This window comes from Ursus arctos, unplaced genomic scaffold (genome assembly GCF_023065955.2).
Source record: "Ursus arctos isolate Adak ecotype North America unplaced genomic scaffold, UrsArc2.0 scaffold_34, whole genome shotgun sequence".
In the NCBI taxonomy this organism is placed as follows: Eukaryota; Metazoa; Chordata; class Mammalia; order Carnivora; family Ursidae; genus Ursus; species Ursus arctos.
This window is the reverse complement of record NW_026623030.1, coordinates 10150776-10171564: the sequence shown is the minus strand read 5'-3', so window position 1 is coordinate 10171564 and position 20789 is coordinate 10150776. Positions and strand designations below refer to the sequence as shown.

At 36.7% G+C, this 20789-nt stretch overlaps 1 protein-coding gene across 3 annotated transcripts in view; it reads left to right on the top strand.

The window, feature by feature from the left end:
- Positions 1-20789, top strand: part of TTC28 (tetratricopeptide repeat domain 28) — a 590823-nt gene that overhangs the window by 142831 nt on the left and 427203 nt on the right. Inside the window, exon 1 of one of the 3 annotated variants that reach the window (XM_057306078.1) lies at positions 11726-20789. This exon is cut by the window's right edge and continues 26113 nt beyond it. The exons of the other annotated variants lie outside the window; for them this stretch is intronic. The gene's annotated coding sequence lies outside the window, so the exon portion shown is untranslated. Of the gene's footprint in view, positions 1-11725 lie in introns of those variants that run through there. 3 annotated transcript variants of the gene reach the window in all.

Sequence of the window (20789 nt, the reverse complement as noted above, 5' to 3'; positions counted from 1 at the left end):
TAGTGTTGTTCTTATGATTTTATGTAGTCAGTAAAAGACATTCAGAATCTATTCAAAGGCATTACTCTCCCAGTTTTTATTAAAGTATATACATTTGTACAGAGAAGGAAGTCTAAGATGGGGGGTGTGTGTTTATGTTTATTTATAGATCAAAGTGTTAACCGTTATTATCTCTGGGCGGTGAGATTTCAAGTGATTAAAAAATAATTCTTAAACAAATTATTCTTTTTTAAAAAAGATTTACTTACTGATTTGAGAGAGAGAGAGTGTGTGAGCAGGGTGAAGGGCAGAGGGAGAGAGAGAATCTCAAGAATCTTAAACATACTCTCTGCTGAGCATGGAGCCCCTGGTAGGGCTGGACCTCACAACCCTGAGATCATGACGAGCCAAAACCAAGAGTTGGACACTCAACCTACTGAGCCATCTAAGCGCCCCTTAAAAAAATTATCACGATATTTTTATAATATTCAGTTTAAAAAATAATTTATTAATTTCATTATAAAAAAGATAAAGGTATTTTCATTTTGGAAAAAATGTCTTATGTGCTGTAAAACCTAGGCTTTGGTTTAAAATTTTATCTTTTAGTGGGGCTGAGGAAAAAAAGTTTATGTCCAAAGGAAAAATAAATTTATAACAAATCTTTGCATAAGTCTTATCTCTGTGGTGAAAGTACATAAAAACTGAAGACTAAATTTCTCAAGTAAATGTTGAGTAAGAGTCATTTGGCTTCAGAAGATCATATAGTATACTCAAATTTTTGAATATTTAACAGTAAATATGAGACATTTAAATATTTGCCTGACTTCTGTACTTTATTAGAGGAATTGACTTTTACTAAGGTAAGAGCCAGGTAATTTATATACATGATATTTAACGTCGCAATCATCTCACAATGACCCTACAGGACTGGTGTATCCTTCATCTTGTATGTTTGCGAAAATTGAGAATCCAGAGATTTAATAAATGGAGCAAGGTCCTTTAACTAGAAGTGGAAGAATCAGATTTTAAACCCACTACTGAAGGATTTGAAAGGCTTTGCTCTGTCCAGCATGGCCTCCTATGATGAGTGGACCCTTCTTGCTGTTTATCTTACTTGGTTTTGCTCTGTATTTATACCATTTTCATTTGGCCCTTGGTTATTTCAACAAAGGGAGATATGAGAAAATACACATAAAAGTTGATTAGTTGTAATTCTCATAAGATTTGAGAGATCCCTTCCCCCCGACGTTTTTGGCAGTCTGCAAATGGTTAAACTTGATGAAATACTAATGAAGAATTACAGAGTTATTTGTTTGACTTTGCCACTTGGGACACTTGGCAAATGAGACAATTCATCTCAGTGTGCAGCTAGTCTCATTTCTTAAAGAAAATTAATTAATGCAGTTTGTCTTCCTCCCATATCTCTGATTATAGTCCTTTTATTATACCTTCACTTTCCTGCTTTACTTTTCTTCCCTGGAAATATCTGTTTTTCAAGGCTTTCTTGTTTCTTTCCACCTGATAAATACAAGCTATTTTCCTCAACATGAATGTATATTTGTAATTTTAGAACACTTTAGACAAGACAGAGACATTTGTGCAAGATCCATAGGAAGAGAATTCCATACTAAAGAATTTCAAAGGCGTCAACCCCTCTTTTAAAGTGATTTAATCAACTTTATAATTGTCTTTATTACTCTTTGTCTTCTTTTTGGCAAGATGGGTTAGTATATGTATATTTTACCACAATTGTCTTCCACCACAACAGCTCATTATTTAAATTTATTAACAATGTAATTTTGCTCTTAATACCTTTACATTTTAAAAATAGTAATATCTATGATTTGGGGGCCATAATTTAGTGGTTTTTGAAGAAGAGGGAGTTGTTTTCTATAATTTTAACAGTTATAACCAGAAAGGCAATTTCTTTTCAGAAAATGGCTTGAGCAGTTTATTACTCAGTCTCTTCGAATATATTTTTTCTCTATTTTCACAGTGGACTTCTCATTTTAAAGGCAGAATGACTACATGCTCATTTTCTTTCTCTTTTGATATTCATCTGAAAAACTGGGATTTCAGGGAATCTAGCATTTAAATCACTTTTAACATTTTTTTTTCGCTCCACAGACCCAGCAAGGAATCAGTTTGAAAAAAAGTCAGATTGTTATCAATCATCTCCCATACCAGTGTTGTATAAAAAATTTTTAATCATGCTAGTGAGAACATGGAGAATTGGCATGAATATATTTAAAGTCGACAAAATGAGAAAAGATATGGGAAAGAAAGGGTGGAAGTGAAGTCAATTAGGAATTAAGCAAGGACCTTGTGTTAAGATAGCAGTTTGTATTTTTATATTTAAAATTAAATAAAGACTGTATAAAAGTCACTGATACAGATTATTCTGGTTTTCAGATTATTTTATAATATATATAGGATATTGACTTACATATAACTAAAAATGAAATGGAATGAAATGGCTTGATTCACTTATGATATGATACCAGTTTAACAATGGAAGGATTTTATTTTTCCTAAGATTTGGTAGCCTTTCTAATTTTCTCATCAGACTAGGTTTTAGAATTATTGAATCATTTCATTCACTCACAACCTTTTAAAAAAACGTTGACTCTATGTAGATTACAGAAATACTGTTCCATTATTTGCCTCTGTGATCGCTGATGTCTGGCAGTTGAAGGAATGGTAACCTTTAAAATGAAATAACCTTGTCATAATATCATGGCAGAAAACTGACAGGATAGTAAAAATATACTGGACTTTGAGGGGCATTCTAGGGGGAACAATTTACAGATATTTTTATTAGGGAGATTTACAGATGCTATGCTATTCAGTATACTTAGTGTCAAGCTGAGGAGACAGATCAGACACATAAATCATGTTTGAGGCTTTTAAGATAACCCAGAAGTGTATAGATTTCAGAGGTTGTGAAATTGTGTGTAGATTTCAGAGGTTGTGAGGTTGGTCTGCTATTCTTTTCTGGTAACCTTTGCTTACTTACCCCTCTTGTTGTATACTTTCACTGGATTATTTCAATGCAAATACGTAGTTTTGTTGTTCAGGGTTCTTTTGGGGTTGGAGTTTTGGAGGGTTTTCCTGTCTGACCCACGCTATCATGAGTTTAAATCCATGGGAGTGATCTTTGATAGAGGACCCAGGGAGCAGAGGAAGAGAGTAATTGTAGACTTAGACTTAGGGCTTGAGTATAGGGAACATTTTTGAGGTTGTCTACCTCTGAGGCTTCCAGGGAGGGATCAGGGGAGCTCCAAATATTAAAAATGACAAACCGTGGGGTTTGCCTGTTTTTACAAATAAGTTTGACATTCTGAAGTACTGGCATCATAAAGCTTTTAATAAAACTTTTGGGAGATGACTGTAGCAGAGCTTTTGAAGAGCAAAGACAAAAGGCTATTGCTTATCAGTCTTTATAGAATTGAATTATATATAATGAAAAATATAACCTCATATTAACTTTGGTGAACAACCCTGTTGTGAAGTGGTATATTTCATGTCACTTTTTGTATGTGTAGCCAAACATTTCAGAATTTTTTCCACTTCTTCAGTACCCTGTTAAATTTCATATTGGATCATATACTTAATAGTAAGCTATAAACCCAATTTCTCCCTCCAGTGATTATGAATTAAGTTTATGCTGTACAGTTCTTTCATCGCTCAAAGATTCTTCTAGCATTGCCCTGAACCTCATAGCAGAGAAAACTATTCTAGAAGGTTACCTGTTCTGATATCAAGTAATGATTGCTAAGATTATCTCACAACTGTAATCTAAATTAACTTTCGGCTTACTTAAATTTAGAAGAAACTCATGTTCTCTGAAAAGTCTTAAGTTCAAATGCATAAAATGGCAAGCTCTTTTTTTTTAAAGATTGATCCATTTATTTTAGAGACAGAGACAGAGAAAGAAGGGAGAGGCAGAGGGAGAGAATCTCAAGCAGAGACTCTCCCTGAAAGCATGGAGCCTGATATGGGGCTCGATCCCAGGATCCTGAGATCATGATCTGCACTGAAACCAAGAGTCAGACGTTCAACCAGTTGAGCCACACAGGCATCTCTGCAAGCTCTTTCTTATAATATTCATCTAGCTGATACCAATACTTGTTGTGAGGAGGAATGTCCAGGTTCACATTTCAGCTCTGCTTCTTACTGGTCGTGTTATGTTGGGCAAGTTATCTCAGCTCTTTGTTTAGATCCTACATCTGTAAAATGTGGATAATGATATTTCTTACCTCATAGAGTTGTTAGGAGTATCAAATGAGATAATACATAAAGCATTTAGAATAGAGCCTGGTATATACCTCTATTAATGTTAATATAAAAACATAATTAAGTGTATTATCAGTATATAATTAAGTATATTTTAAACACTTTAGAACGAAATTTCCTTTATTGTTTCAGTCATTATTTTAAGAGCATGTACAGTATACAAAGTATTGATTGTAGAAGTTCTCTGGAGATGGAAAGATGATTTACACATAGATTCTGCCTTCATGTTGCTAGAGGATGGTTTATTTATTTTTAAAGATTTTATCTATTTGTTTGAGGGAGAGAGAGCATGCGCACAAGTGGGGTGGAGAGGGAGAGGGAGAAGCCGACTCACCGCTGAGCAGGGAGCCTGACGTGGGGCTTGATTCCAGGACCCTGAGATCATGACCTGAGCTATAGGCAGATGCCTCACTGACTAAGCCAGCCAGGCACGCCAATAGAGGATGGTTTAATAATAATTTTGACTTGTAAAAAATACTTTGTAGGTTTCTTTGTTCATTTACTCATTTATTTAATAGATATTTATTAAGTGCTATGTGATAGGGATACTTTTTTTTTCCTTTGGTATTTGGGATGCAACAGTAAACAAAACAAACCAGATTTCTGCTGTCAAATAACTTACATGTTTCTGAGAGGAAGCTAGTGATAAATACGCTAGAAAAATCATCCCAGATAGTGGTAATGCTTTAAGAAAATGTTTGATGAGATAGGGAGTGATGTGGACTCAGTGAGGAGATAACATTTTAAACTGAGACCTGAATGACAAGATGGAGCAAGCTGCATACAGATTTGGGGACAAAGCTTCCTGATAGAGAAAACAATGAATGCAAAGACCCTAGGAGAGAAATAAATGACTTTGGTATACTTGAGATACAGAAAGATCAATGTGCAGGAACAAGGAGAGAAGAGTTGTGATAGGCAATGGTGTCAGGGAGTTTGGTAGAGACCAGGCCATGAGGCTTTGCAGTAGGCTGTGGTGAAATGTTCGGATTTCATTTAAGTACAGTGGTAAGCCATTGAAGAGTTTTAAGCCTCAGAGTGCCGTCATCTGATCAGTGCTTTAAAAAGATCACTGTGGTTGCTGTGCAGATTATAGGAGGTCAGGAAAGGAGATCAGTTAGGAGGCGAGTCTTATTGCAGTCGTTTCAGTGAGTAACAGTGAGGACCTGAACTAGGGAAGTCGCAGTGGAGAAGGAGAGAGAAGGACTTTGGTTGTAGAGCTGACAGGACAAGGTGGTAGGATGGACATGCGGAGAAGAGAAAGGTAAGAATCCAGGATGAATCCTAAGTTTTAACTTCGAGTGATCAGTTGGATAGAAGTGCTATTTATTGTAATAGGAAGACTGGAAGAGGTTCAGATATGGCAAGGAAATAGGAAATTATGTCTTGTCCTGGTTAAAGTTGAGATGCTCTGAAGCATCTAACTGGAAATGTTTTGAATGCAATTGGATATAAGAGTGTGTATCTTAGTAAAGAAGTTAAGGCTCAAGATATAATTTGGAAGTCGTAAGCACATAGATGATAAGAATCAGTGAAATCACCTGGGGACAGAGTATAGGTGGAAAATACGTTAAGAACTAGTGTTCCACAATGGAGGATTTTGTTCTAAAAGATATGTTGTTTGTGAAAAAAGAAAAGTCAATTAAATAATTAATAAGGGAGTTTGAGTTTAGATTGGCGAAATATCAGAGGCAAATTTTAGATGAAGAAACTTTAAAAAGTTGGTTTGATTTTAGCTAGGATGTTGGGTTTTGTTTACATCCTGGGTTTATTTATATTAAATAAAATATTACAAACTTTAGTGAAGAATGGTGTCTTTAGTCATAGTGTTAAGATCGTTTACTATAATAGTGGACTTTGAATCATTCAATCCTATCTGAGTTAGAATCCCACTTTTACTATGTATATCTGTATGATCTTTAACATTTACTTCATCAAAATCTTTGTTTCTCATGTGTAAACTGGGAATGAGGATACTTACTCAGATATATATTTTTCTTTATATGTATTCATATACATGTATATGATAAATATTATATATATTTTGCCTAACTATACCAGGCATGTACTAGGCACCTAAAAGGTTTATGATATTCAGTGCTGAGCTAAAATTCTTTCTGTATATTACTACTCTTCAGTACACATTTTGTTGGTCTTAGGGTTCCTTGGCAGTGTAGATGGTGATCCTGGTTTGGGGTATAAACTTCTGATTTCTTATTTCAGCTGTATAAACTGGAGCTATTCTGTAAAGTCAGATTATGGATAGCCATTTTTTCACTCAACCAGAATGACTTAAAGGTACACAAGGCACTATGTCATTGCAGTGTTATGTTTGGGGTTTTTTAGCTACCTCTTAGAGGCTTCCAGGTGTACTATTGAAAACATATTTCTTAAACTTTAGACCAGAAGGAACCCTAGACATCATTTCTCCCCCTCTCCCCCCCCACCACACTTTCTGAAAATTGGGATATAGAAAAGGTAACTGTCTTGCCCAAGGTAGTAGAACAGGAAATAGTATTGGGGTTCCTACCCCTTAGCCAAGTGTATTTGCCCCATGTTTGGAGTTTAATACTCTATCTGAGTTCATAATTTGCTAGTTACATTCTTTTGGAAATGGATGGTTTGAGATTATAGAGTCTTGACCTTACCCAACATTTTATTTGATGATGATTACTCTGATCATATCAGAAATGTACGTTTGTTGCCACAGGGCATACTAGTGATCAGCAGAATTCACCAGGTGGGTTTTATTTTGTGTTGAAAAATAAATAGCAAGAATCTTTATATAAAGTTACCAGTCTGAATTAGCATTCAGGAAAAAGTCACAAAGGGAATATTATTCTAGCCAAAAAGATGAAAGTACTTTGAAAAAAATGTCATATAAGCAATAACGTTTCATAAAAAATAATGTTTCACTGACTGTTGAGGTGTCTAAAAGTATTTAATCATCTCGTTTCATGTGTTTATGTATTAGAGGCCTTCCCTGACCTCTCTATATAAAATAGTATCCTCCCATAACTCTCTGTGCCCTACTCTGCTTAATTTTTTTGTGTCACTTACCATTATCTGATATGACATTTATATGTATATACATTTACATATATAATTAGTAATTCACCAGTTTGTGATTTTTCTTTCACACTAGAATGTCAACTTCATGAGAACAGGGACTTTGTCTAGTAGATGGTTGGTGCTTAGAAATGCTTGTTTGGCTGTGGAAAACAGTTTGGCAGTTTCTCAAAAAGTTAAATGTAGAATTCGCATGTGACCTTGCAGTTTTACTCCTAGGAGTATACCCAAAAGAACTGGAAAAAAGTACTCAAGTAAATATATATACATCCATGTTTATAGCAGCACTATTACAGTAGCCAGTGCATCCATCCAGTGGGTAAATGGATAAACAAGTTGTGGTCTATACATACAGTGAAATATTACTTAGTCATAAAAATAACAATTTGACACATACTACAACGTGAACGCATCTTAAAACTTCTTCTGAGAAAAGCTAGGCACAAAAGGTCACATATTACATGGCATTTATATGGAATGTCCCGAATAGGCAAATCCGTAGAGACAGAATACACATCGATGAGGCTGAAGGACAGGGCTGAATGGGGAGAAACTGCTTAATGGGTGTGGGGTTTTACTTTGAAGTGATGGAAGTGTTTTGGACCCAGATAGAGGTGGTGGTTGCACAACATTGTAAATGTACGAGATGCCACTGAATTGTTCGCTTGAAAGTGGTTAATTTTATGTTTACTAATTTTACCTCAATACAGTATTTTTTAAAATGCTTGCTTGCTGAACAGTGAGTGTGGTCAGTTCTGAGCGTTTGCTCTGCGTAGGGTACTGTGTAAGACTACCAATTATTAGCTCTGGGATCTGAGCAAAATGGGAGAGTAGGAACAAGCAGTGATTAGACTAAAATTCTGTGGAAGTTTTTGATTCATATGGGAAAAGGAAAATACTTGATTGACATGGAGCACACATAGAGATAGTTCCTAAAACCTGATGTAACATGAGGGACAGAGCAGGATAAGATTGGTGGTGTATACAGAGTCTCTGTGACTGTGACGTTCACTTGTCAAGTTCAGAAATGCTAATTCTTTGGCTCTTCCCTTCCCAAGAGACTGACTGCCTGTATGACAGAGCTCATTTTACCTGCCCTTCCTTACTTTATCCCTGTTGTGGATCCTACATTACAGCTGAAGTTTTTCCGGCTTGGAGGTGCAGTGGAAGCATTGCAGCCCAAAACCATCCTTTAATTGGCTAGAAGTATCACTCTTGAGTGACATGATCTTTCTTCCTAGGAGAATGAAGGAGAAAAGTACCAAGAAATTAATCCAAATTCTGTCTCAACATTTGAATCCAGTCATTTTACCCCAGCAGCTAGAAAAGCTTGCCCTTCTTCAAAATAGAACAAAATTTCCTATTCCCATCTTTTCATTAAGTTTCATTCCGTAGCTTTGTTGGACTCCACAATGATTGTCTGTCACATGCAGACTTTCTGCATTTTGCTAATCAGAATCCAGATAGATTTGGATTATTGTAAGTTAAAACTAAGTGTCCAGACTTGGTGTTTTCCATACTAAAGTATAGCCTTTTATGTATGTTCTATAGTCACAAAGTACTTTTTTTCGCTTAATTTTCCCATGTTCCCTTTTCTGTTTATATTCTCATGTGTTTAATTATTAGCAGTGGTTTTCCTATTACAGGCATCTCTCAAAATGGGGGAATGTCTAAGCAGTAAGCCCAGGGTTATTCTCAAGTGCAGATTGTAACTGCTTTTCTATGGAAATTAAAAACGAACAACAAAAATTTCTGTGGTATGTCACCTGTCATGTAAGTGACAGAAATAAAAGTTAAAAGGAAACATTTCATTCTTTTAAAACTATGTCTCGAAATAGATTTTTTATGTTGGGTAAATTTTTTAGATGTAATACAATACATAACAAAAAATAGAATAACAGAGTAGCATAGTGGTTAAGGGCACAGGCTTTTGGAAACAGACCTGAACTTGCATCCCTTCTGTGCTATTTGCGGGCTATGTGACCTTGGAGAACCATTTAACCTTAATAATCTTCAGTTTATCCATTTACAGAATGAGGATGATCAACCTATTTGGTGTGAAAAGCCCTTTAAAAAAATGGGATCTGACATGTGATCAGGAGTGATGATTCTTTTAAATGAATGAATTTGAAAATACAATAAAATCTGCAAGGTAACTTCTCTTTTTTTTGCAGCTGTGAACACTTGACTGCATCTTCCCTTTCTTAGTTTGCTTTCCTCCCTAACTATTCTTGCCATTGTTTCATTTGATAGGAAACAGTCTTAAAAGCATAGAAAAGCATGAAAAGTAGGCTAATCTACAAATGAAATGCCTCTTCCTCCTCCAGAACCTCAGTTTTTGACTTGGTCCTTATGTACGTATGCAAATGAAACTCTCAAGAACTGCGGAGAGGACCTAAATAAAACATTGGTTTACCAGTCATCAGATTGTTAGTGTGCTAGAGAAATGTGCCAGACTGCTTTTGACAGAACCAGAATGAAAGGCTTTTTAAACGGCATGCCAAATACTAATTAATTTTTTGAACATTTCAAGATTCCTACTGAGCTTGTATTCCTAAGTCTTTCTGTAGAGTCTGTGACCTGGTATTATTGCCAGTAAGCTGATGGTGAGGTCACAAGTGTAAGATCTTAGTTTTATAGAAAGATAGTTGGCATCAAACCTTGGGCTCTATGCAGAGCTTAGTTACATGAGAAACAAGTGTCTGAAAAACAAGAGAAAGAAAATTGTTGGATATGTTTGCAAGAATTTTCCCAACTCATTAAACAAATGCTTTTAGAATGAATGCTTGTAGCAGCACTCTTGTTTCTCATATATAGCCTTTGTGAGATTGCTGTGGTAATCATTGTGACTGACAGTTCACATCTGGAGACTTGTAAAATCTGCATATTGATAACCCCCATTTGGCTTTTCCTCGTCTTCTGTAATATGAGCTTGCTGTTTGCCTTTTTCTCTCCCTCAGGAAGGAGATGCTCAATCCAATAGGTAAAAACAATATCTTTTTATAGTTTTTAAAAAAATTTCTCATATTATTCAGTAAATACTTAAAAAATATGAATGGGTTCATTTTAACGAAAGCTTGGAGGGGAAGGGAAGAAAGAAGATAAGACAAGGGACTGGAATGGGTGTGGAGAAAAAGGAGACGGGAGGGAAGAGATAAATTGAGAATGGATGGTAGAATGGCAAAGATGCAGGGACTGGGGGTACTGGATATGATAGTGGGGGAGATGATTATTTTGAGGGTAGTGTCAGAATTTACACACTTGTCATTTTAAGCTTTGAGATTCTGATTATCACCTGTTACCTACTGTCCTTTAAAAATGTTTATTAAGTAATCTTGATTCACCAGCTTTAATACTTACTTCATTAGAGGTTTCATTCCAAAAGGGGAAATCAGAGCAATCAGAGCAATTTCCTGGAATGGAAATTCTCTTAAATGCAACAAGCAGTGACTGGTGTAAAATCATATCAAGGTCAGATTTGTTATCCTCTTATGATTAGATAGGTCTTTATACTCCCAAAGAAAAAAACACTTATTACCTTTTGCATGAGAGTTTATTGTGAATAAACACAGTATGTGTGCTTTAGCACTGAAGGTCACCCTAATGGATTGTACTCACCCCTGATGCAAACACTGGAAATACAGTGGTTATTATGAAAAACCAGCCTGCTTATAAAGTTCACAACCTACGCTAAAGTTGCTCTCCTCATTCCATCTACTGTTTGTATATTTTCAAGAGAGACAATTTGATTGGATCAGCTTGCTACTCTGTACTGAGTACCCTGTTTGGTTATAGTTCTGTGAACACATCTCAGAGGTGTTTCTTCTCCCTTGTACTTAGCCCATGTACATTGCCTTGACTTACGCATTTGAAACTCAGTTCAGGCAGCTGTGGTTTGAATTCTTTCTTTATTTTTTGAGCTTCTATAGGTGTATGCTAAATGCTGGAAAATCAGAAGTGAACAAGATAGGAAGGCCCTTGCCTCATAGAGTTTACATTTTGGGAGTGTGAAGGTGGTGACACAGAAAATAAATAAATGAACGAATAAGGTCATTTCAGATGGTCTTAGTCCAGAAAAGACAGTCATCAGGGTAATGTGCTACAGAGTGATTGGGAGATGGTCTGTTTTAGACAGGGTAGTCCAAGAAAGCCTCTCTGAGGGGGTGCCTGGGTGGCGCAGTCGTTAAGCGTCTGCCTTCGGCTCAGGGCGTGATCCCGGCGTTCTGGGATCGAGCCCCACATCAGGCTCCTCCGCTAGGAGCCTCCTTCTTCCTCTCCCACTCCCCCTGCTTGTGTTCCCTCTCTCTCTGGCTGTCTCTGTCAAATAAATAAATAAATAAATAAATAAATAAATAAATAAAATCTAAAAAAAAAAAAAAAGCCTCTCTGAGAAAGTTATATTTTAATTGAGGCCTCAGTGAGCTCTGGCACACGTAGTAGCAAGTGCAAAGGCTCTGAGGTTGGTTGGCTTAGATTAAAAAAAATTGGGGGCGCTTGTTTGGCTCAGAGCATGCAACTCTTGATCTCGGGGTCATGAGTTTGAGCCCCACCTTGGATATAGAGATTACTTAAAAATAAAATCCTTAAAAAAAAAAATACCCCCCCCCCAAAATAATGGGAAGATTCAAACATACAGAAAAGTACAGAGACGGTGTAATGAACTCTCATGTACTCATCATCAGTTTCAATGATGAACCTTCCCACCCCACCCCTATATTGTTTTGACATCATATTACTTTCTAGACATCATATTGTTTTATCTAAGAATATTTCAGTGTGTATCTAAAAGATAAGGTCTCTTTTATTTTTATTTTTTAAAAGATTTTATTTATTTGAGAGAGAGAGAGCACAGGGGGAGAGTGAGAGGGAGAAGCAGACTCCCCATCAAGCAGGGAGCCCAACCTGGGGCTTGATCCCAGGACCCTGACTTCATGACCTAAGTCGAAGGCAGACACTTAACGACTGAGCCACCCAGGCACCCTGATAAGGCCTCTTTTAAAAAATATGACCAGAATATTATTATTATAACTAACTAGAAAAAATTTAACGATGTTTTTAATATCATCAAATATCTAGTCAATGTTTAACTTCCATTTGTCTCTTAAATTGCTTTCCCAGTTATCTGTTGTTACAGTTATGCAGTACAACAACCGCAAAACCTCAGACAAGAGTAAACACAGTCTGTGGATCAGCTGGGTGGTTCTGTTGCTCTAAGCTGGGTTTGGAGGGACTCATTCATACATATATCTGTGGTCAGCTTTGGGTGGACTAGGTGATTTTGTTGACCTAAGTTGGGCTTTTTCACATATTTAAGGCCTTGACTGGGCTGATTTGATTCTAGCCCACATATCTTTCCCTCCATTTGGCAATCTTGGGCATGTTTTCATGATGAAAACAGGAGCAAGAGCAAAGCCTGATTGTTCAAGAGAGAAGGTGCGAATGAATGAGTGCTCTTCAAGCCTCTGCTTGCCTCACCTTTGCTAATGTCCCATTGGGCAAAAAAGCAAGTCAGAGTGGGAGGGGACTATAAGGATGCAACACAAAGGGGGTGAATTCAGGAAAGCCATTCAATGAGTTTATTAATGCAATCAATCTAACACAAATGCTGTAAATGATTTTCTTTTGCATTTTGTATGAATCAGAATGCAAGTAAAGTCCACACGTTGTGATTATTGCTATTTCTAGGTTCTTCTCCCTTCTCTCTCTTACCTCGTATTTTATTTTTATTTTTAAACTATTTTATTTATTTATTTGACAGAGAGAGAGAGGGAACAAGTGAGCACAGCAGGTGGAGGGCAGAGGCGGAGGGAGAGGGAGAAGCAGGCTCCCCGCTGAGCAGGGAGCCTGATGTGGGGCTCTGTCCCAGGACTCTGGGATAGTGGCCTGAGCCCAAGGCACACGCTTAACTGACTGAGCCACCCAGGCATCCCTGTATTTTATTTTTAAAAAGAGAATTTGGAATTTTTAATAAACGTTGAGAAGGCCAATGTGATTGGAATGTAGTAACGAGGGATAGGAAAATAGGCAAGGTTTTGGAGGATATAGGCTAATTCATTCAATGCCTTGTGGATCACGGGAAGGAGCTTGAGTTTTAGTCTTAAGAGCAGTTGGGAAACTGCTGGGTTTGGAGCTGGGGGATGGCATGATCTGATTTATGTTTTGTTTTTGATAAATCTAAGGTATGTTTACATGTAATAAAATACACTGATGAGTTTTGACAAATGTGTATATTCATGTAACCCCATCCCAGTCAAGATATTGATCATTTCCATTACCCCAGAAAGTGCCCTCTTGCCCCTTTGCAGTCAGTCTCTCCTTTCCCTTTCTAGCAACCACCAGTCTGATATCTACATTAGAAGTCACAGATTAATTGTACCTGTTCCAGAACTTCATATCAGTGGAACTATTCTGATATATTATTTTGTTTCTGGCTCCTTTCACTCAAAATAATGTCTGTAACATTCAACTTTATTATCTCAGGCATTAACAATTCATTTATTTTTATTGCTATGTAATATGTAATGGTTTGACTATACTACAATTTCTTTATTCATCTGTTGATGGACATTTGAGTGGTTTCCAGTTTTTTGACTGTTATGAATAAAGATTGCTATAAATATTTTTATATAAACAAGTCCTTTGTAAATATGTTCCCATTTTTCTTGAGGAAATACTTAGGAGTTGTTGAATCATATGGTTTAGCGTATTTCATTATTGAAACTGCTTTTCACAATTGTACCACCTCATTACTAATCAAGGAAATGTAAATTAAGACCACAGTGAAATACTACGTTCACCTAATAGATTTATACAAGTGCCATTATAGGGGCACGTGGCTGGTTCAGTCAGTAGAGCATGTGACTCTTGATCTCAGGGTTGTGAGTTTGAGCCCCAGTTGGGTATAGAGATTACTTGAAAATTAAAAAAAAAAAATCTTTTTTTTTTTTAAGATTTTATTTATTTATTTGACAGAGAGAGAGAGACAGCCAATGAGAGAGGGAACACAAGCAGGGTGAGTGGGAGAGGAAGAAGCAGGCTCCCAGCAGGGGAACCTGATGCCGGGCTGGATCCCAGAACGCCAGGAACACACCCTGAGCCCAAGGCAGCCGCTTAACGACTGAACTACCCAGGCGCCCGGAAAATAAAAAAATTAAAAAAATCTTAAAAGAAAAAGGAAGTGCTATTGTAGAAGTGCCATAGTGGGAATGTTAACTGGTATAACTGATTTTGAAAACAGTTTGGCAATATCTTGAAAGTTGTATTTTAAACTTTTTACTTACAACCTACCATTTTCACTTGTAGATAGAGAAACTCTGTACAAGCGCACTAGGAGCTATGCATGGCATTTTGAGAGTAACACTGTTTATGATGGAAAAAAACTGGAAACTACCCGTGTCCATTGACAGGATAAAGGATAAATTGTGCATATTCACACGTTACAATATTACACATTAGGGAAAGTGAATGAACTATAATTATATGCATCATTGATAAAGTTAATAAACAAGCAAAACTAAATATTTTATTTGGGCATAATGTGATAAAACTTTATCACAAAGGCAAGGAGAGGATAAACACAGCATTAAAAGTATTTCCTAGGCAGGAGGCAGGTGGAAGGAGTAGCAGAGGTAGACTCAAGTTGTTGGTAATGTTCTGGTCTTGGATTGTTTTATAACTTAAATACGATCTTCATTATATCTCTTGGTATATGAAATAGTACATTTAAAGAGTTCATACAAATTAAACAATTACTCTAGCTTTTGTGTAGACTTGATTGTAATGAGGCAAAAAAGGGACTGATTTCGTTGAAAGCAGAATTTGTTGCAACTGTTGCAGGAGAAAACTAGTTCATGTCTTCTCCTTGGAAGGGAACGCTGTGTTTGACAGAAGCGGACAGACTTGGCAGCCCAACCCATACACTATGGTTCTTGGGTTAGTGATTCCCCATTCATACTTCTTCAGTGTATGGGTCCAAATTACCACCGAATGGGCATTTAGAAACTTGGAAACAGCTTACTTAAAGTACATTTTGTAGCATTAATTCATCATTTATTAATTCATTTAGTATCTGACTGGCATCTCCTTAACTATAACATTTATGTTGGTGCTTGGAAAATAAATAAGAATAAACCTTTATTGGTGGATTGATGAAGCCTGATTCTTATTTTTTAAAGATTTCTTCATTTATTTGAGAGGTGGGGGGGGAGGGAGAGAGAGAACGTGTGAGCACCTTTGAGCAGGGGGAAGGACAGAGGGGGAGCGAGGCAGAGAGGGAGAGAAGCAGACTCCTCACTGAGTGGGGAGCCCCACAGGGTTCTCTCACCCTGAGCTAGTGACTTGAGCCGAAATCAAGAGTTGAAGCTTCACGGACTGAGCCACCCAGGCGCCCCAGGGCTGATTCTTCACATATACAAGAGCCAACCAAAGAAGGTAGTATTTTACTTTGTGATTTGAGCCTCCCCCTCTCCTTCTCCCTCGCTCTTGTTTTATCTCTGCAACATAGCTGTTGTCAGAGATTTCCCTTTATCATCCTTGGGGGGAATCTGTGTACTTCTCACCTTTTTGGGTCTTCTTTTGCATGGCTCCTGCATATTCATCTTTTTTGGTTTATTCTCTCATTTTGACAGAGCATGCTCTCCAGTACCTTCCTAAGAAAAGGAGCATAAGAGGTCTGTTTTACTCTCACAATTAATTTAATTCTAGCCTAGAAATTATTTTTCCTCAGAATTCTCACAACATTGTTTTCTGGTTTTCACTGTGGCAACTGGGAAGTCCAGTACTGTTCTGATGCCTGATTCTTGGTATGAAAGCTCTCTCTTTACAGGCTTGCGAGATCTTTTCTTTATCCCCGTCATTCTGCTGTTTCACAACAATGTACCTTAAGATGGATGTTTTGATTCTCTATGTTCAGGTAAAGTTTTTTACAGAACTTAAGAGGCATAGAGTTTGATAGTTTACCTTACTACTTTTGTCCTTTCTGTCTTCCTAGAATTTTTGTTACTGGGATTTTCAAATGCTTGGACCTATCATTTAATTTTCTTACATTCTTTGTCTCCTAATTTCATTACTTTGTCATTTCGCTCTACTTTTGGGGACATCCCCTCTACCCTATCTTTCAAATCTTCTATTGAGTATTTAAAATTTTTAAATCATATTTTTAATTTCAAAAATTCCTTTTTGGGGTACCTGGCTGGCTCAGTTGGTAGAGCATGTGTCTCTTAATCTCACAGTTATGAGTTCAAGCTTCATGTTGGGTGTGGAAACTACTTAAAAAAAAAAATCTGTTCAGGGCCGCCTGGGTGGCTTACTCAGTTGGTAAGCATCTGCCTTGGGCTCAGGTCTTGATCCTGAGCAGGGAGCCTGCTTCTCCTTCTTCCTCTGCCCCTCCCCACCACTTGTGCGCGCACGTGCGCGCGCTCTCTCTCTCTCTGTTAAATAGATAAAAATCTTTTAAACAATCTGTTAAAAAAATTCCTTCTTAAAAAAATTGAGATATAATCCATGTACCATAAAATCCATTAAAAAAATGTCCAATGCAGTGGTTTTGAATTTATTCATGAGGCTGTGCTACCATCACCATAATCTAATTCCAGAACATTTTCATCATTCCAAAACCCCTACTCATTATTCATCCTCTTTTTTTCCTAATTCCCCAACCCCTGGGGAAAACTAATTTCTTTCTGCCTCTATGTATTTGCCTAGACATCTGGACATTTCACATAAGTGGAATCATATAATATGTGGCCTTTTATTTCGGGCTTCACTTAGCAAAATGCTTTCATGGTCAGTTTGTGTTGTAGTATGTATGCCCCCCCCCCCAATATTCTTTTTTAGTATACTCTGTTCTTGTTTCATTCAAGCAGTGTTTTCTCTGACTGTCTTTGGGGGGGTATTAATGATAAATATTTGAAATTTTTATCTATGTATATATTCTCTATTTTTCCCAACTTACTTTTTTTCTTCTTGTTTTGGTGTCTGCTTTTTGTATTAGATCTTTTCTAGAATATGTCTACCATCCTTATTTTTTCTGCTTAGCTTTAAGAGTGAGGTACGGTGAAACTTAATGGACTCTCTAAGCAAAGGGTGAGACTTTTTTGCTGCACTTTTTATCACATGGTTTTCTGGCTGAGCTATGGAATTCCTTTGGGTCTTTTTACCCACTTTTGGGTCTAGATAGATCCTCGAGCACCAACTCTTCCATTTTCCTGCCTGAGGATTTGTGTTTGGCTGCCTGTCTGTTCTGTGAGCCAAACATGTAAGTCTTTAATTCATCCACATGTTCTCACTATGGAATCCTGCAACCTTGCTTATTACCTCTCAGCCCGGAGACTTCTGTTATCCTTTCTCCAGGCTTCTGCCAGAAGAGGGAGGAAGAGTCATCTGGGAGGGTAGCTGCTTCTTAAAGAGACTTTCAACCTATCTTTCTCTTTCTAGCCTGTCTTCATCTCAGCTTCCAGAGGTAGGTGGTGCTGCCACTTTGTGAGACTAATGGGGATTGTGCAGTATAAATTGGGTTGCTTCACGGTTTTCACTGGCTTAAGTTTTGGTTCTGCTAAGTCAGTTACCCCTGGTCCATCTGCTTTCCAGCTTTTAAAACTTTGGTGTTTTTGCTGCTTCTGATTTTTTTTTTCGTTGTGAGTTTATGCTATTTATAAAAACCTTTTATTGTCATTTTAGTGGAATTTTGGAAGAGAGGAGACCTAAATGCATGTATTTAATTCACCATGTTCAACTCCTACTAATTATTTTAACAGGGTATTAAGGAAATTATATTAGCTTGCCAGAGTGCCATAACAAAGTACCACAGACTGGATGGCATAAACAGCACTAATTTATTTTCTCACAGTTCTGGAGTCTAGAAGTCTGAGATGAAGGTGTCAGCAGGGTTGATTTCTTCTGAGACTTCTCTCCTTGGCTCATAGATGGCTGTCTTCTCCTTCTATCCTCACATGGTCTTTTCTCTGTACATATTTGGTCCTAATCTCCTGTTCTTAAAAGAACACTAGTCATATTGGATTAGGGGCCACCCATATGACCTCATTGTACCTTAATTACCTCTTTAAACATCCTGTCTCCAAATAAAGTCACATTCTGAGATACTAGGGGTTGGGACTTCAACATTCAGCTCATGACAGGAATATTTTTGACATTTATTAAATACATTGATTTTATTATTTTCAGCCTGTATACCTTTTCATTTTCATTATAGTGTAAAGAAATCTTATGTTTATAGGAATAGTTATGGGTCTTTAAAAAATTTTTTTGAGTTATACTTTCCTCAAATATAATGAGATTAGTAATACGTTAGCTAAGGCTCTTTTGCCATTCTTTTGCAAGGATTTGAAACTCATGCAAGGCTTAAATAGAGTACTTCTGTTGAGAAGTCTAAAGCCATTCTGATTCCAAATCTTTTCTTCATGATACTTTAATATCTTCCTTTCTCTAGAAACTCATAAGATTTTCATCGTTCTGAAATTTTTTGATATGATGCCTTGATGTAAGTATATTTTTATTCATTGCATTGGGCACTTAGTAGGCTTTTTAAATCTGGAAATTAATATCCTTTGGAATTTTCCTTTTTTAAATTAAAGTGTAGTCAACATACAACGCTACATTAGTTTCAAGTGTACAACATAGTGTTTCGACAAGTCTGTACTTTATGCTGTGCTCACCACCTTTGGAATTTTCTTGAATCATTTCTTTGATGATTTTTTCCCTCTGTTTTTCTTTATTCTCTTTTGCTGGAATATTTGTTATGCAGATGTTGACCCTTCTGGATTGGTCCTTGAATTTTTTCCCTATCTTTTTTCTCTTGATCTCCAATCCTTTTCCTTTTCCTTCCTTAGTTTTATCTTCCCATCTTCCTATTGCATCCTTAATTTTTATTATATGTTTAATTTCCAAGAATTCTTTTTGATTCTCTGAAGTTTTTATTTTTGTTGTTGTTTTTGTTTTAAGGTAACCTTATTTCATGCTTGCAGTCTCCCTGTTTATAGATTTGAGGATACACACACATACTTTCTTTTTGTCAAAATGTAATTTACAAACACAAAGTTATACAAAACAAGATGTATAATTTATCACTGAGCAAACACTTGTGAAACTACCACCGAGGACAAGTAATAGAATGCATTTCTTTTCTTTTTTAAATATTTTTAAAATTTAAATTCAATAGAATGCTTTTCTCCTATTCTATCCTTTTTACCTCCCATCCCCCACAAGAATTGTTTCTTCACTCCTCCAGGCTCATAACCTTCACTGGTTAAAGAGTAACTATATAAGACAGACCTCACCATTTTTCTTTATAAAGAGAATAGCAGCCATTTAACCAAAGAAATGTCATTGTATTAAAAAGAGAGTGATAGGGACATCAGGAAGAAAATCATCCAGGGTGGAGAATTGGAATGTGAAAGGTAGATATGATGTTTGATGTAAATTAATAAAGAAATTACATAAAAGTAGATGCTCTTTTATGTTTCTTAGTTGGTTAGAGTAGGAGAATGCATTTAGGGCTTTAATTAGCTATACAAGAAAAGCAGAATCTTTGAAGAAAGGTTTTTGACATTAACTTGTGTCATTCATTTATCAACCAACCATACATCATTTATTAAGCACTGAAGATTCAAAGATGCATTGAGCATGGTCACTGCCCTCCAGAGGCTCAAAGATGCTCTCTGACTTCAAATGGCCCTTTCTTTAAAAGGTAGACCCTAATGAAGGTCAGCACAGGAAGCATTAAGGTTTTGCCTGAGCAAAAGAGGTGTGTCTGAGACTGGCCTGGCAAGAGATTGGAATATTATGTTAATGTTCTCAGTGTTTTTACTCATCTTATACAGAATTGCACTTCACTGATTCCAAGGTTCAGTGGATTAGAGTAAAATCTTAAACCCAGGAAGATTAATTCAAATCCTGTATTAACCTATTTGATCATTTCATAGTATTAGTGGATGATTTGTAATTAGTGACAAGCATTTAGAGTTCACGAATAATCCTGTTTGGGTGATTGCTCCCTTGTTCTGACCTTCCACACTCTCCGTTGTTTCCAAGTGATAAATAGGCACTTTAGCTCTCCATTGTTCAGGACATTCTGGTTTTTCTTCACCAAATAATACAGTATCTTCCCAATTTATGTTAAAAGATTCATCCCCATCCACCGCCCCCCAACCGCCGGTCTATTCCTTTGTCACAGAGTCCTTGCTAGGTAAGTATATCTTTATTTCCCATGATTTTAGCTGTAGTACTTAAACCGGGATTAGATTTCTGTTATATTAGGATTTTATTTTTCTGCATCACTAATCAAACAGTTTCTAATGACATCTCATCTTTTAAATGTGAATTGAAGATTGAGGTACTAGGAATTCCAGAGCAATCATGATCTCCCCCATAAAGGTACTACAAGAAAGGAGAATACTTTTTGGAAAGAGAGCTGTGCATACATATCATTA